Raw genomic sequence first — 13,833 nt, 5'->3', positions numbered from 1 at the left:
ATTTAACACATTTAATAGAACCCACTCTGTATTGTATTTAGTATTTGCACTGTGGTTATATGTTTTATATTGCACGTCTTAATGCAGTATTTGTACATAATGTCATATTTCTTATATTTTTATTTTGAATTTTATAACTTATATTTCATATATTGTGTTTATAATGTAGCATTATATACATAATTAACGTGTTACTTCTTAATTTCTATTTTCTTACATTTCTTTATGTGTATATAACAGCAACGCCCCGATAACCCCCCCGGGGAATCAATAAAATCTGGACTTATTCTGATTCTGATATACAGTCTCACACCTCAGATTCTTTAAGAAACTCTTTAACTTGTGTTAAATCTTATTTTCTTTCGCAGAAATTCATAAATAACACTTCTGTAGAACTTGTGTAATTTTCAAGGAAACAAAACAACAAATATTTCCACGTTGCATAATATTAATAATAATATTGTACCGTAATGGTTGCGAAGGCTGAAATGATTCCTATCCTCAATTTGATGGGGAAGCTCAGGTAGCTCTTCAGGATGGACCACAGGGCTGCAGGTCAAAGGTCAACATTAATAAAAGCAGTGAGGCCGGTGGATACACACCACTACAAACAGAAGAGGTAGTTACTAATGTAGTAATGTGTGATCTGTTTTTGTCTGATAAGTTTTAAAATATAGCGGACGGAACCTGTCAAAATAAATAAATAAATGACTCTGTAGGGACCTCACGAGACAAAGAGCGGCCTAGAGCAGAGCTTAGGAGTAAGCCTAAGATACCAGCCTACATGGGTGATTTAAAGCCTGATAACAGAACAGAGGCTGTTTTCCGAAACCGCATACTGCATACTACTGAGGAGCGCAGTATGCAGTATGCAGTAGCAGTATGCAGTAGTAATACTGCATACTGCATACTGCATACTGCAGCATCCTCAGTAGTATGCAGTATGGAACGTAAATCGGTTTATTTGTAGTAGCGCGAGCCCGAGTTTCGCGGGCTTCCGGTTTGGAAAGCTTAAAAAAAACTTAAAAAGTTACGGCTTTGCTATGGGTAAAAGTTAACGTTAGTAGGACAAGATTACGTTCGTTACAGATAGACAGTAGCACTTATGAATTGCTGTCCTTACATTAAATTAGAAAAAAATAATATGCTATTTTACATTTATATTATATTAAAAAATAATATGCTATTTTTATACATTTATATTATATTAAAAATAATAGTCTATTTTTAACATTTTATATTCCTCCCTGTCCACCGCTGTCACCGGGGATGTTGACGAGTCCTTCATTTCTGCCATTAACAAAAAATTTCCAAAAAGTGACCGTCGGCAGCGGCATTGCATTGTGGGGATACAGTAGGTCGAGGTAGACTGGTCTGATGCATACTGGAGAATTTTTCCAAATCAGGTACGTCATCCGGTATTTTTGGCATACTGGAGATTTTGCTTTTGTTCGCATACTGCATACTACATACTACATTTTGGCCAAATCAGTACGTACTACTAGTATAGTATGCGGTTTCGAAAACAGCCAAAGACTAAACCCGCCAGCTCATGAAATCTCGCGTCTTCACGCGAGATCTCATTTGAATCCAAACGGGAGCAGCCCCTATTGGATGAGGCTAATAGGAAACGTGGGGTCTTTCCGGGGAAACGCCCAAGAGATAAAGCACGCTACCTGAGCAGCTCGCCCCTTTTCCACTGCGACTCACGTTGCCACAGGAGGTACCCAAACGCACCGCCTTTCCTTCATTCTGGCTGCTTCCCCCTCCGCTGCACACGGAGGTCCAGCCCGCCGGTCATCCGCTGACGAGCTCCATAACGGCCCGTTATGGTCCGAGCCTGCGACGCCGCCGGACCAACTAACGACGATCTACTCCACTATCGCTCCGAAGAAGCGATTCAAGTAAGAGGCTTGTGTCTGGGAGAGACTAGTGAGATTGTATACTCCAATAAGTTAATAGCTATTGTTGATTTATCCTGAACGTACGGACCGCCGAGTCCGTCCTGTTTCGCTTTGTTTATTTAACTTGCTCTGCTTGTTTATGTTGCTTTGTTTACTGTTGCTGTCTGATTACTGTGTGCTTCTTGTGTTAGCTCCTGCCAAACGTGAAGATCTGTAGCTGTAGTTTATTATTAAAGACCAGTGCACGGCTGACTAACGTGAGTTTGCCGGGTGTTACGGTTTATCAGGCGACCCTGTTAACTGGCGACTTTCAGCCGGATGAGTCTGTGGTTGTCGTGGTTACGGCAGCTGTTGAAGAGCAGGAAGAGAATACGTAGCTGTCCTCGTGACCGCCTCTTTGTTTAGTATTTCATTACAAGTTGTGGCAGCTGCCAATTCTCTGGTGTTGCTGTTGTTTCCCTTTTCCCTGGTGTTTTTTTGGTTGAGTTGCTGAGTGATTAGAGGGTTATTCAGTTCACCTGTTGTGCAGGGTGTGGGGACTGGCTCTTAAATGATAGTTGAGAGCAGCTTGGTGCATTCCCCTCTTGGCCAATCAGGGTGCAACGACGCCCTTTCTGTAGGGCTTTAAAAGAGAGGGAAAACCTGCACACCGTGTCATTCTGATCTCTCCTTCACTCAATGCAACATGTGTTATCAGCTTTACCAGAAACTCTGGTCTGTTTTGGGCCCTTTTGGGATTCTGTGATCTTTGTGTTTTGTTTGTTGAGAGTGTTGACTCTCCTAGTTGGGGAAATAAGTTAAGTGCCAACCAATTGGGTTACCTAGCACTGGGACGATTAGGGTAGCTATTTGTGCAACAGTTGGCTTGCCTTACAATAGCCTAACGCCTGCAGGCTGTATTTTTGTATTCTATTCATTTGTTGATTTTCAATGAAACCCTTTATACACATTTCTTTAGTGTAGTTTATTTGGGAAACTTTAAAGGAGGGTAAAAGGAAAAACACAAACCAATATTTCAGTTTCCTTAATTGTTTGTTAATATAGAGGCATTTGTTCATTATTATTATTAAGAAGGCATTTTATTTTATATTATTATGTGGATGGGAACTGTTTTTCAGTCTTCTGACTCAGTACCACCACACAATGTTTAAACATACCGGATTGGTCTTTGGAGCTTTGGAGTCTTGTTTGTGGAAACGTGTCCGCTATATTCTGCTCGCGTTTGAAACGTTGCTTGTTATGATGAATATGTTGAAATCATTAAGAGCAGCGTCGCTCTTCCTGTAAGCTAATACAAGTTTCTAAATACACATATTCGTCTTTGGAGCTTGTTGTAGTAAACATGTGTCACGTAGAAGAACTCTTCATCCCTTTAAGAAAACAAAAATGAATAAAAATGTCAGGTTTTACGGGATTTGAACTCATACCAAAATCACAGCTTGTGAGACAGACGGAGGTTTCCTCCAATGCGCCACCAGCACTGGGGTGGTCACAGGTGAATGTCATATTCATCTCAAATATCATCCGCTAAGTAGTCACTCTGAGACGCAGAAGGCAGCCAGATTAACTTGTGACCACACTGTCCGTGTACTTCACACCATCTGATTTACAACACAAATAAGTGTCTGTTTATGTTGTTGTTGTTGTATTCACGTGGAAATATTGAAGTTTGAAGATCTCGCATCAGCTGCACCATAAAGAAAATGTTTTCAAACCAAAAAGGCACTGGATTGAGAATTGACCCAGACAACAACACAGAAGTCAAACACTCAAGTTATTTTTATTTAGGAGAGGCAAACAAATTTCACTTGTAGCCAATCAATCTGCACAACATATGACCCTCTCAAGGGGAAAACATACTATTTATACAAAGGGAGAAGAGGCAGAGAATACTGCAGGGAGTACATGATGTTATGTTCACAATATATGCATCCATTTTTGACATATGGATTGTCCATGTTATATTTCATTATATTGTTACTCTGTACACACGGACAGTGTGGTCACAAGTTAATCTGGCTGCCTTCTGCGTCTCAGAGCGACTACTTAGCGGATGATATTTGAGATAAATATGACATTCACGTGTAACCACCCCAGTGCTGGAGGCGCATTGGAGGAAACCTCCGTCTGTCTCACAGCTGTGATTTTTGGTATGAGTTCAAATCCCGTAAAACCTGACATTTTATTCATTTTTGTTTTCTTAAAGGGATGAGAGTTCTTCTACGTGACACATGTTTACTACAACAAGCTCCAAAGACGAATATGTGTATTTAGAAACTTGTATTAGCTTACAGGAAGAGCGACGCTGCTCTTCCTGATTTCAACATATTCATCATAACAAGCAACGTTTCAAACGCGAGCAGAATATAGCGGACACGTTTCCACAAACAAGACTCCAAAGCTCCAAAGACGAATCCGGTATGTTTAAACATTGTAATGAAATACTAAACAAAGAGGCATTCACGAGGACAGCTACGTATTCTCTTCCTGCTTTCAAACAGCTGCCGTACTACGACAACCACAGACTCATTCGGCTGAAAGTCGCCAGTTAACAGGGTCGCCTGATAAACCGTAACACCGGTCCATCAGCTGACGAGCTCCATAACGGCCCGTTATGGTCCGAGCCAGCGCGACGCCGCCGGACCAATTAACGACGATATACTCCACTATCGCTCCGAAGAAGCGATTCAAGTAAGAGGCTTGTGTCTGGGCAGAGACTAGTGAGATTGTATATTCCAATAAGTTAATAACTATTGTTGATTTATACTGAACGTACGGACCGCCGAGTCCGTCTGTTTGCTTTGTTTATTTAACTTGCTCTGCTCTGCTTTGCTTTGCTTGTTTATGTTGCTTTGTTTACTATTGCGGACTGTCTGATTACTGTGTGCTCTTGTGTTAGCTCCTGCCAAACGTGAAGATCTGTAGCTGTAGTTTATTATTAAAAGACCAGTGCACGGCTGACTAACGTGAGTTTGCCTGCCGAGCATCTGAGTAATAATAACCCAGCTAGTACATCTCTCGCGCGGCAGTTAGGATTCCTGCTGCTGCGGTGTTAACTGTTTACTGTTATACTGTTACCACTTACGTGGTGACGCCGCCTCGGGGTTCCCTAACTCCTCCCTCACGTGACGTAACCACTTACGTAGTGACGCCACCGTGAGCTTCCCCTCTTGCTCCTCCTCTCTCTCGCACACACACACCCCCCTTCTCACAACATACCAACCCACACCTTCGCTCACATCTCTCTCTCTCTCTCTCACTTTGTGTTTTGTTTAATTCTAGTTTAGGGCTTAGAGCTGCATTGTAGGACATCCATTTGTTTATTAAAGTGTTGTTAATTAGTAATTACTGCTGTGATAACTATTGATTTAGATTAATGTTGTTAGAGTGTTTATTGTTGATTAAGATTACTGTATGTAAATAAATGTTCTTATTTTAAATAGCAGTTGTCTGTGTTTGTTGTGCATTCATATTGTAATAACAACTGGTTATGAGAGTTAGTGCTCGGATTCACCTTCGCTATTCGCCTCCTAAGTGTAAAGTAGTGTTAAAATACTGGCCTTTGGAGGGAATATTTCCCTTTTGAGACTGGATTAACGTTTTGGTTATTGGTCCCTAATTCCAGGGTGGTGCCCGTCATTATTAATGTTGATTAATAATTCTTATTAATAATAATAATTCTATGAATATTATTGATTAAATTAGCTAATAACCAAACCTGTTCCATTTGTAAATTCCTTACAAACTCAGTAAATAAATAACTTTTAAATGTAGCAATTAAATGTCATTTAAACGTCATTAAATGTAGCAAAAATAATATTAAAAATAAATGTAGCTATTAATTAATTGATAAAATGTGATTTAAATTGATATTTCTGTTTTAATTTGCTTCTTTCTTTATTCATCTTTGTATTAATTCTCTTATTTATTTAATCGTCTGTTTAATTTTCCCTTTTATTTATTTATGTATTTATTTTTTATATTTAAATGTATTTATTTTTGCATTTAATTTGTTTATTTTTGCAATCAATTTTTTTATTTTATGTTTATTTTTAAATATGTTTATTTATTTATGTATTTATTCATTTATTTATTGCTGCATAATTTCTCCCTTTGCATTTCACCCTTTATTTATTCCCCCAAACGTATTCATTTCTGCATTCTTTTCTTTACACATTTCTTTTTACATTTCTTTATGCATTTCTGCCTCATTATGCAAATAAGTCATCATAGGGTCATAGGGCTATTCATATTACTACTAGCATTTATGTCATATAAAAGAAATAAAAAAATGAATGCAAAAATAAATAATAAAGAAATAAATGCAAAAATAAACAAATTAATAAATACAAATAAATTAATTAAAAAATGACAAAGAAATGTAAGGGAAAATTAAACAGAAGAGTAAACAAATAAGGAAATTAATACACAGATAAAAAATAAAGAAGTAAATTAAACAGAAATATCAATTTATGTCGAATTTTATCAATTAATTAATGGCTACAATTACTTTTAATATTATTTTTACTACATTTAATTATTTATTTATTTATTGAGTAATTTATTTATTTATTAGTTTTTTTTTATTTTTGACCATGTAAAAACAGGAGCAATAGAATAATTAATTGTTGTTGTAGTAGTAGTAGTAGTAGTAGTAGTTGTGGTTGTAAGAGCCATTTGTCATCGTTTGTCATTTGTTTGCCTTTGTTTCTTTTGTGTAATACCTTTTTTGTACACTGGGTGGCAGTCACCTGCTGTATAATGGGGCTGCACTTATACAGGAAGGGTACTGCAGCCAGGTGTGTTGCATGCTGGGAGACATACAGTTTTAATACCGTGGCCATGGCGTCTGAATGTTGCAAAGCAGCAGCTTAAATTAGGTTAAGTTACCCGACTAGGTCACTGATTTATGTTACCTGGATGCAAGAAAAGTTGAAAAAATGTCTGGACGATGGTTGGTTTGGTTTGGAAATACAGGAAAGGGAAATAAAAAGATGGAAGAAAGGAAAAATAACATAAAGAAGAAGGCAGAAACAAAGGAGTCGTAGTTGAAGTAAGAAAGAAAGAAGGATGTAATAAGATGTAGTCTAGTTACCTCGGAGTGAACCCATCGGGTCGGAGGGTAAAGGTCACTGTCCACCCTCACACAGGCTCCCTCTGAGCTGGAGTTACCAGACTGAGAGCTGTGAGACAAAGAGAAGAAGAAGAGCTAAACCTGAGCTGCATTTCTGGAACACAACGGAGACCAAAAACACAAAAACCTCATAATTTGGGCTGTCAAAGTAACACAAATTCATTTTGGAAAATTTTATTTAAAAAAAAAATGTAAAAAGTAGTTTGTAAATGTCAGCAGACTTCTCTAGAAGCTCAAAATCCCTCTGAGTTTTTTCACGTTTTGCCGTCTCACCTCGGCTGCAGGTCGGAGGCAGGAGGCGTGCACAAACAGGGTACAGGAAGTTGGTTCTCCCAGTCCTCAAACTCCTCAAACCACAACAAGAGTCCTGAGAAACAGACAAATAAAATTAACGATCTCTTTAATTCAGAATATCATTTTAGAATATATAAAACTAAGATAGTAGATTTCTGAAACTGGAGTTATGACTCCTCAAAAATTAAAAGCTTTTATTTCGTTTGCAGTGAAATAATCTCCTATAGTTTATTATGCAACTTTCTTATCATGTATTATGTGCAATTTTCCTAATATTAAGTATTTTAGTAAATAGTGAATGTCAGAGCTAATAGGCCAGGCTAACTTAAACCATCTTTTACCACTCGTGACAACCAGACATGTTTCTCTACGTTGTGATCTTTCATGTGATTCCTTGTAGATTTATTCAGTTGTTTTTATTTCTTCGTGTCTCTTACGGAGGCCTGGAGTTTGCCTAGTTCACTCTGGATGTAACGCTCTGCTCTGTGGAGGGGTGTTACGTTCAGAAACACCTCATTCACCCGCGCCGTCCATCTGCAGAACAGTGATGGAGAAACAGTAAAGATAGATTTAGTACAAAGACAGTTTTATCAGTGGATTCTTTAGGTTTTTCTAGTTCATATGACACCAGTATCTTCACTCCAGCTTTAAAACTGAGCCCGCTACAAGAGTTCAAATCATAAGTTGTGTTAACGTGTTATTATCGCGTTAACTTTGACAGCTCTAATAAAAATTTACAGATTTAAAAAAGGCAATTTTTAATCATTAAAATTTTGGCGGCTAAAAATATAATCAAAGGCAAAGAAAGTTGAGAAATTGTGCTCCAATGGCGCGATTACACAGAGAGCGAGGTGAACTTTTCACGCGACGCGATTACATATAAAGTCCATGCAAAGGGGCGAATAGATGTGAATTTGCGTCATTCGCGTGAGTAGAAATATTTCAACTCCAGCAAGAAATTTCTGTGACGCCTCCGGTGAAAGCCTATCAGCGTTGAGATTCTCCTCCTGTCGTCACTGACGTTGTTGAATCAGAAATGGAGGAAATAAACCTTGTATGTGTCTGTGGTCACCATCATATCTGTACAGAGACCGGACCAAACTCTGTGTCGAAACCATAGACTGTCTGTGGTAGAAACAACAACGTTGCCTGCCGTATTTGTGCCTAGTTGATGATCCAAACTCCATTCAGAAAACAAGCATTTTAAAAGTTGTTTGCTTGTCGTGTTGCAGACAAACCTGACAAAGCATGAATTCAGACTTCTTAGAAATCTGCATCAATATGTAGTTATTTCGGCATCATTTTGATCTGTTTATTGCAATTAAACCACAGCACAATCTGTTTATTTTAGGTTCATACCTCAGTAGCGACACGTGGTTTACTAGATACAGTCAGTGCAATGGTACTGTATGTGAATACAGCTCGCCGCCGGGTGATGTTACGAACCCAGACGCGACGGTGATTGGTTTTCTGACATATCTGACATATCATATACACTGCAGCCTCCAGGAGGCAGCAGTGGCAGCTGGTGGGACACAGACAGGTAGAGTTACCTGAGCTTGAACCTGAACCAGCGGCGAGGCAACACCATCACAGCCACAAACTCCCGAAAATCAGAGCAGAAAACTGGAGGAGATAATGACAGGATGTGCGTGTGTTAACGGTGCTCCATATCAGGATAAAATCAGCCAATAACAATCGATCGGAGCAACCTTAGTGTGTTTCTCACCGCCAGCAGCAGAGGTTTGAGGTCCAAAGACGCAGCACAGATGCCCAGAACAGACAAAAGCACAGTGATCGGACCGAACACCTGCAGGACCAGTAAGCCATCGCTACTGGACAACTGGTCGAACAACTGGAGAGAGAGAGAGAGAGAGACTAAATTAATACCAACTAAAGGTTTAAAGGTTCTTTTTGCGGTTTAAGATTCATGTAACGTAATCTGAGGATATGGCTCTATAGTTTAAGGTAACATTTAGCTTGTCATCTAAGCAGTGGTTTAGTGCATAGTTTACGCAGATATACGGCGTACTACTTTTTATTTTTCAGTCGGACTTCTAACTTCTAAATCCCCTCTGGTTCTCATCTTCTGGAATGCAACAGTCGCTAATGCTCTCGTAGTCATTCCTGTTATGCAACAACATTTCTGTCACCATGAATTACTTCCTCCTATTGTCTTTAAAAATGTTTATAACAAGTGGCTTAAATTGTAGATTAAGTTCTTCTTTATAACATAAACAAAGAATAATGCATATTAAAAATATTTTTTTTTACTTTATTGAGCTTTTTTTTGTACATGTGCTCGATTTTACTACGTCCCCAATGCAAAGTAATAAACTTCTACAAGAACTATAAGCCATAAAATTATAAAATACGCAAAATATTCTTCAATTAATGTATAGGCCATGTTAAACTCGCTCTGATTATTTATATATATATATTAGGTCTGTATAAAATATTTAATATTATATTATATTATTATATATATTTTAAAATATTTCACATGATTGTCCATGATTTATTAAATGAATAATAATTATTATTCATTTTAATTATATCTTTACTATTTTAATTAGCCTATATCTCAAATGTTTCAGATTATATAATAAAATGTCTTGCTGAACCCAAAAAATCTATAATAAAATAAATTTAAATATATATTTATAAATATGATTTAACAAATACTGCAATGATTTGATCAAGTTGAAATGGACATATATTCATTTATTTCTTTGGATATATATATTTTTGTTTATTAATTTATTTCATTGTCTATTTTTCCCCTAATTTAATTTAACGAGAGACATTAAAATGCTCATTTTATATTTATTTACTTAATTTATTGTTTATGTAGTGTGTCACTTATTTGTTTAATCCCTTCTCCATTAAGATAATTATGTTACATCTGGTTTTTGGAAGGAAAATGGTGCTCAAACAACAGACCAACAGGCGGCACACGGCAGTAAAAGTTTAATTTTATTTGTTGGGGTGGAGCTAACATACACCCACGCACACGCAGTTACCTCGGCAACCGGTGTGTTCCCGTCAATGGAGGAAAATCCAACGCCGATCATCACCACACCAGACACCTGCAGAGACGTAATGAAGTCGGATTAAACTGCTGTAACTGGGTGTTTGTTGGGTTTCCCAGACGGAGGAGGAAGTCTTTAACAGCAGCAACATTCCTGTGGAAATGTTGTGTTTCCCCCGAGAGGCGCTCATCAGACTCCCATCAGCTGGCAGCTCTGACGTCACTTTAAACTTTCACAAACATAAAAAACCATCATCATTTTCCTCCGTTTAAAGTTTCCAGACTCCAGCAGCAGCTTTAGTAAATATTCTCACGCTGAATCATTTTATTGCAAGAAGATTTTATCTGAACTTCATCAGTTTTTTGCAGCTACTGTACTTCAGTTTACAGCTATTTATTGTCAAATGCACAATAATTTCAGAGAAGCAGTCGTTGGCAATGAAAATCTTAGGCTCCCTTCAGCAATGCACATCAAATATGTATGAAAAGAAAAAATCATGCAAGTAAAAATAGTGCAGAAGCTAAAATATAGGGGTAAAATTAGGGCTGTCAAAGTTAATGCGATGGTTGTAGCGGGCTCAGTTTTAAAGCCAGAGTGAAGATACTGGTATCATATGAAACTAGGAAACCCAATGAATCCATTGGGACCAACCATGTCATGCTAACTTGTCACAAAGGTGGTTAAATAATGCACCAAATTTACGCTAAATATAGGCGAGGAAATCAATTAACAACACAAAACAATGACAAATATTGTCCAGAAACCCTCACAGGTGCATTTAGCATAACAAATATGCTCAAATCATAACATGGCAACCTGCAGCCCAACAGACAACAACAGCTGTCAGTGTGCTGACTTGACTATGGTCATGCCAATTTTGCGACAAGCTAGTATGACTGGCTTATGATTGGTTGGTACCAATGGATTCCTTAGGTTTTATAGTTTCATATGATACCAGTATCTTCACTCTCGCTTTAAAATTGAGCCCGCTACAACCTTAAAAGTACAGTTGGGTTGAACCAACATGTGTTTCCTGATTACTGTAATCAACTGATTCAAAGTAAACAACAACAACACGGGAGTCAAAACAGGAAACAGAAATCACCACAATGGAATATTTTCAGTATTTATGTGTTAGATTGAAACTATTAGAATTAAGTTATTATTTATTATTTTATATTTTTAATATTTTATTATTATTGTGAAAATGAATGAGTAGATGGAGGAAAGGAAACACTAAAAACCTAATTGCACAACTAAACATATTATAAATACAGTATGTATTTACATAAAAACACAACATAAATAAACATTTTTGTTAAGGAAAAAGCCCTTAATTGTTTTTTGTAATGGTTATATTAAATGTATTATATCTTTGACTTCTTAATCAAACTTTATTTTATATACAGATTAGTGCAATTTAAAATGCTTTAAAGGTGACAAGCTAATCATTAGATGGCATAAATATAAAAATTAAACCACTGGAAACTATTGCATTCGGAAAATAGAAATGATACAAGTGAAATGATGAACATATCAAAAATAAAAATAAAATAATGGCCATACAACATTTTAATTAAAAGCCAAGATAAAGAGCTATGTTTAAAGATTGCATCACTCTCTGCACTTAAATCTAAAATACATTTAAAAAGCATCAGTTCATCCTGAGTTATCAGCAGACACGATCACATAAAGCTGTGTGTCATCAGCATATAGTATTATCAGTAACATACGGTATGTAGATTAAAAAGAAGTAGTGATGCCAATATCTTCACTCTAGCTTTAAAACTGAGCCCGCTACAACATCTGCAACATCGATTGCGTTAAAGAAATTTGTGCCGTTAAAACAAATTTGCGTTAACGCATTATTATAACGTTAACTTTGACAGCCCTAATAGATAAATCTGTACCTCAAAAATACTCAAGACATTAAACAGATTGAATATGAAAGCTCGAGTTTGCTACCAGAAAATAGCACATTGTTAATTTATAGTAATTATAATTGATTAATTATCAGAAGCATTACAAATTAATTTCTAAAGTATAAATTTACTCTGCAAAGACAAACATAGACAAGTGGGCTTAAAAGTTCTCCGAAAAATATGGATAATAAATGACAAACCTCCATTTGAAAATCCATCACAATAGAAAGTAAAACATTACCAAGTAAAGTTAAAATAAAGATAGAATACATGTTTTAATTTATTTTCCTCATCCAATCATTCTCCAATCGCTGATGAAGATTACAGCCGCTCATCATCAGCATCATCATCATCATCACACCCATCAATCAGACATGCTGTTAGCCATTAGCTTACCAGCAGCAGTACCGTGACACAGATGGCGAGCCCTCGTAAGTAACTCCTGCAGCGAGCCATGATGACCGCCGTCTGAGTCGAGCTAAAATAGAAACACAGTAAGGACCAGAGCTGACTGTGTATGTGTGTGTGTGTGAGGGAGAGTGGGAGTGTGTGTGTGTGTGTGTGTGTGTGTGTGTGTGTGTGTGTGTGTGTGTGTGTGAGTGTGTGTTTGAGTGTGTGTGTGAGAATGTGTGGGTGTGTGTGTGTGTGTGTGTGTGTGAGTGAGAATGTGAGTGTGTGTGTGTGTGTGTGTGTGAGAGAGAGAGAGAGAGATTGATGTTGTTTAAAGCTCAGGAGTGTTTGGCTGCAGAACGAAGAACATGACCAAGTTTGGAAGATCAGCTGGAGAGAAGAAGAGAGGAAACAAGAGGAGAGGGGGAAATAAGAGAGGAGAGGAGAGAGGGAGACGAGAGGAAACGAGGACAAGAGAGAGGAGAGGAGAGGAAACAAGAGAGGAGCGGAGAGAAGGGAAGAAGGAGAGGAAAGAGGAGAAGAGAGGGAAGAAGGAAAGGAAACAGGAGAGGAGAAGAGAGGAAATGTAGAGAGGAAAGAGGAAATGAGAGGAGAGGGAGAGGGGGAAATAAGAGAGGAGAGGAGAGAGGGAGACGAGAGGAAACAAGGACAGGAGGAGAGAGGAGGAAACAAGAGAGGAGAGGAGAGAGGAGATGAAAGAAAATAAGAGGAGAGGAAACGAGAGGAGAGGAAACGAGGAGAGGAGAAAAGAGGAGACGAGGAGGAGAGGAAACAAGAGAGGAAAGAGGAGAGGAGGGAAGAAGGAGAGGAAACAGGAGAGGAGAGGAGAGGAAAGAGGAGAAGAGAGGAAACAAGGTAGAAGAGGAGAGGAGAAGAGGAAACGGAAGAGGAGGAAACAAGAGAGGAGAGGAGAAGAGAGGAGGAAACAAGAGAGGAGAGGAGAGGAGAGGAGGAAACATGAGGAAACAGGAGAGGAGGAAACGAGAGGTAGGAGAGGAGAGAAGGAAAAAGGAGAGGAGAGGAGGAGAGAGGAGAGGACGAAGCAGGAGAGGAGAGAAGGAAACAAGAGAGGTAGGAGAGGAGAGAAGGAAAGAGGAGAGGAGGACAGAGGAGAGGAGAGGAGGACAGAGTAGAGG

The 13,833-nt window shown here is 38.1% G+C and overlaps 1 long non-coding RNA gene across 1 annotated transcript; it reads right to left on the bottom strand.

Annotated features, from left to right (window-relative positions):
* Window positions 1-466: 466 nt before the first annotated feature.
* Window positions 467-12,815, bottom strand: LOC119482639. The gene is made up of 8 exons (XR_005205482.1): window positions 12,683-12,815; window positions 10,356-10,421; window positions 9,062-9,187; window positions 8,886-8,958; window positions 7,770-7,866; window positions 7,312-7,405; window positions 7,000-7,087; window positions 467-549 (listed from the first exon to the last, which is right to left on the bottom strand). It is a non-coding gene; the product is annotated as an uncharacterized LOC119482639 (long non-coding RNA).
* Window positions 12,816-13,833: the final 1,018 nt, after the last annotated feature.

This window comes from Sebastes umbrosus, chromosome 23, assembly GCF_015220745.1.
Source record: "Sebastes umbrosus isolate fSebUmb1 chromosome 23, fSebUmb1.pri, whole genome shotgun sequence".
Lineage (NCBI taxonomy): Eukaryota > Metazoa > Chordata > Actinopteri > Perciformes > Sebastidae > Sebastes > Sebastes umbrosus.
Note: the sequence above shows the minus strand (reverse complement) of the source record. Positions and strands in the feature narration are given on the sequence as shown.